Source organism: Emydura macquarii, unplaced genomic scaffold (assembly GCF_026122565.2).
Source record: "Emydura macquarii macquarii isolate MOO-44397 ecotype Brisbane River unplaced genomic scaffold, CSIRO-AGI_Emac_v2 contig_2205, whole genome shotgun sequence".
In the NCBI taxonomy this organism is placed as follows: Eukaryota; Metazoa; Chordata; order Testudines; family Chelidae; genus Emydura; species Emydura macquarii.
The window spans coordinates 19,287,778-19,292,043 of record NW_027132342.1 but is presented as its reverse complement, the minus strand read 5'-3'; positions in this window follow the sequence as shown (position 1 = coordinate 19,292,043).

Here is a 4,266-nt window from a genome sequence, read left to right as displayed (position 1 = left end):
CCTCCCCCCTCACTTTTCTCTCTTCACACCGGTGCAGTCTGGCTGCCTCACAGGCTCTGCTTTTCTCTCTCTTTCTCCTTCTCTCTCTTTTTTTCCTCTCCTCCACTAGATGTTTCAGATAAGCAGGGATGATGCTGCTGCTGCTGCTGCTGCTGCCATGGTCATGTCATGTGACCTGAATATTAAACATCCCTGCAAAATCTCCCCCACACTCTCCCTCCCTCTCTCCCCCTCCTAGAAGCCAAAGCTTCATCCCAGCTGCTGAAAGACCCCGGCTGGATTGGTGGGCATGAGAGAGGATGTGCTTGCTGGGGATGGGAGGTGCTGTGATGAATGGATTAGATGTGCCCTGAATATGCTCCCTCCTCCCCCATACACACACTCGTTCCCTCCTTCCCTATTCCCAGGAGGTTTTCATATGCTTGGTCTGTGGAGCATCTCTAGACACAGCCACTTGTTTATGCAGAGAGATTTAACCCTTCATCAGGCTTCTGAAGGGGCTTCACTAAGAGGACTGAGAAAAAGTGGGGAGATTCTAAGCATTTGGGGAGTCTCACACCCAAAGCCTGATTCCCATCTCATCTCCACCAGGGAAAATCACTCTGTTGAAGCCAATCAGGCCTCCAGCTTGAAGGCTTTAAAAGCCTTTTTTGCCTGGTAACACAACCTCAGGATTTCTGGTTGTTGGCCAGAGACAGAGGCAGAGAGTGGGCCATCCTCTGTGGGGTGGGTGGGGAGACAGAAGTAGTGTCTGCAGGCAAATGCCTGTGTGTCAGCCAGGGCAAGGAGATGTGTGTCTTTGTGTCAATGCGCACACAGTACATCTCTCCGGTGCCTATAGGCATCTGTGTCTGTCAGGGTCTTTGTGCACATGTCAATGTGAGTATGCACATGGTTGAAGATGGGTATCTGTGTGGATATGACTGGCATGGATCTCTGTGAGGGGTGCTGGGTCTGAAACTATGCTGTCTTCCTCCTACTGTAACCCTGTGAAAAACCAGTCTCATTTTCTCTCTGCTGTGGTCTGCCTGCTGCTGCAGTGATACACAAGGCCATACAGTAGCCCAGAACAGACAGGCGCTGGGGAGAAAGGGAGGGTCAGCTGTTTGGTATAGAGCTGGTGAACAACTCTATGCCACCCTTCCTTGCTGCTTCTGCTGTAGAGAAGTGCCAGGGGCAGAGATGTAGTGGGATGGAGCCTAAGAATATAGGGCTTTCCACTTGTTCACAGCTGCAGGGCCATGGCCACTCTAAATATGTTAGAATAGTCCCAAGGCTGCTCTACTTTACATTGGGTGGGGGGGCTGTACAGGTGCTTGGAGAATGTCATAGGGCGTGCCTGCACAGTAGCCCCCCCTACTGGCAAGCATGGTGCTGTAGGCACACCCATGCCTCATTTTCCCCTAATCCAGATTTTTCTGTCTCTCCCAGGGATTCACATGGCTCAGTCCTCTGGCTATGTCACTCTCAGAGTTCAATCCCCTGCTGGAGAAACAAAAATCCAAACAAAAGACCCAAACAAATAAAAAGTTCTTCAGCCCAAGGCTCAACTCCCAGTCCCTTCTAGGTTACCTTTAAGCCTTTCTGGCTCCGGGATAGATAAAGCCCTGACTCCCACGCTTCTTCCTCAGAATCTCCCTCACAGTCTCAGCCCCTGGACTACCTTTCTCTCTTCCCTGTTCTGTATCACAACACTAACTCCAAGGCCAGGCTACTACCTTGGAGGCCTTTAGGCCCTCACACAGGAGCATAACTTGCCCTCTATAGCTTCACTAAAGGGTGTTTTCTCAGCTCTTTTATGAGGCCCAGATGTTTAAGGCAGTCACCTGACCCCAATTAGTCTGGCCCCCTTGGGCTGGTAGGCAGCTAATTAAGGCATAGGTGGGGGTGTTTGAACAGGGCTGGCTGGCCCAGGCTTCTAGTCCCTTAAAAGAGCAGGCCACCTGTCACAGACAGTATCAGAATCTAGGAAATGCAAAGGTGGCTTCCTTCTGCGATGTGGTCCTGTGATCAGCACAGGGATGGAGGAGCAGAGATCCAGGCCAGGGAGTGCAAAGTGGGTTTAACACACTACCAGATCAGAAGGGCAGCACTGTAGGCTGTGTGTGTCCAGGACGGAGTAAACAGCTGCTAAAGAATCAGGCCTATTGTGTCTGCCAAATAGCAGCCCAACAGAGTGAATTTAGAAGTAAACTCAAATAAAATCTCTAAATTCCACTTTTGGCACAAGATGCCTGTCTGTGTATTTATGATGTGCCTGGCAAAACAGTATCTAGGCACCATGGACAAGATTAAGGAAACCAATGTCCATGAGGGCAGGACCGTACCCTCCATTCCTCCCATGATTTGTGCCACTTTCTTAAAGGGGATTATCATGCTGTTTATCTGCAGGGGAAGCACTGCCATGTTGCTCTGCCATCACTGTGCCTGCAGGATAGTCTGCTCTGAGAGATGAGTTTGAAATCTGGCCATGAAGGCTCATCCTGATCTCTGGTGACATGGAATTCCACAGCGGAGGGAGGGCCTTCCAGTGAGAATGCCCAGACCTCATCCCCTGAGAGGTTTGGGGCGGGGACTCCCTCGGCTACAATGTCTCCATCAGACTCACAGCTGCCATGATGTGGTGAAACAGGAACCTCTCAGATAGCCAGGGCCTAACCCATTGAGGACCACAGAGAATTCTCCTGTTTGGCTAAAGGGGGCACTCAGCACATTGCATCTAAAAACAATCCACTAGATTTTTACTTCAGCTCCCCATACACAGTCACAATGGCTAGATCCTGCACTGCTGTGACTTCCCAAGCTGGGCAATCCTGGTGGAGCACAAGGTTGGCCCATGGAGATGCCAGTCAGAGCTGGCAGGATTAGTTTTTTTATGAGGTTTTTTAAAACCTTCTTTTTTTAAAATGCCACAATAAAAAAGAAAATTAGATGCCACTTTCTATGAAGAGAACATTTAGAAGCTGCTTATAAACAATTGCTAGATGTTTTAATAAACGGATAATCAATTATTACCTAGTCCAATAGTTCTCCCTATGATAACTAGATAGATTAGATAACCATCTAAAATAACTTCTTCTGATGTACTGGTAACCATCACGTAACCAGCACTTAGTTGGGATGTCTGCAACATGCTTACAACATCTATTAATCATCTATTAACCCTTTATATACTATTTATAAATGATGTACACTTCAGATTACAAAGTGTGACTGAAAATGCAAAGATGGGAAATTGCCACCCCCTTCCCAGGTTGATGTAATGCTCCATCAGGACTGTTTGGTAGCTGGAACTTCACCACATGAAACAGCAGAATGTGGCAGAATGTGACCACATGAACGATGAAACCTCAGGGCTAAACCCTCGTGCCTGTTTCTACCTCCATGCATTAGCAGATGTCAGGACAAACAAGACCCCAAACTCAGCCCACTCCAGCCGCCCTCTTTGGACTTACGTGTTGGCCAAGCTGTGTCCATCACAAGAGACTTCATGGTATCCGTAGCAGAGAGTTGGCCCCGCAGAGGCTGCCCCTCAGCACACATCTCAGGAATGGGATCTGGCATATTCCCATATCCAAGTGGCCCTTGGGGAACTTCCATGCCATGTGGGTCACTGTATCTGTTGGTAGCCATGTGGTCCTCTTGACCAGCTGCTGTCATGGATGAGTTCATGGGATGTTTCTCCCTGACTTGGGGATGTGGCAGAGGAGGAAATAGGGTAGCATGGGCCAAGCAGCTCTGGAAATCTGGACCTGAGGGAAGCAATCTGGTGGGCATCTCTGACCCTGGATATGCTTTATTGATTTGCTCGTCATGCCAGGTGCCTGTTCGCTCCTCCACACAGCCCAGGGGCACTCTTGGGGGCAAGGCTTGTACTCCAGGTAACGGCTGCTGATTCGACAAAGGCAGCTCTCCTCCTCCTGGTGCTTCCTTCCCCAGGGCAGCCTGGAGCTCCCTCCTTGCAGAGGCTGGTGGGAGCAGTGGCCAGTCAGCTGGAGGTGCACAGCCGCTCCGGCGGAGGGTAAGTGAGATGGAGCTCAGCTTCCTTGGTGCCAAACCATTGGCCGCAGTCCAGGGAAGTGACCTTGAAGCCAGGGGAAGAGGGCACGGGATGGGCAGCCCGGTGCTGCTCAGCTCCCTTGGGCCCGCAAGCCTAGAGTTAGGCCGAGTGCTTACTCTCCTCTTTGCAAATGGAATTTGCCTTGTGGCGTCCTGGCTGAAGGAGTCGGGGTGGGTTTCCTTTCTCAGCGTGGGGCTGAGAGGCGC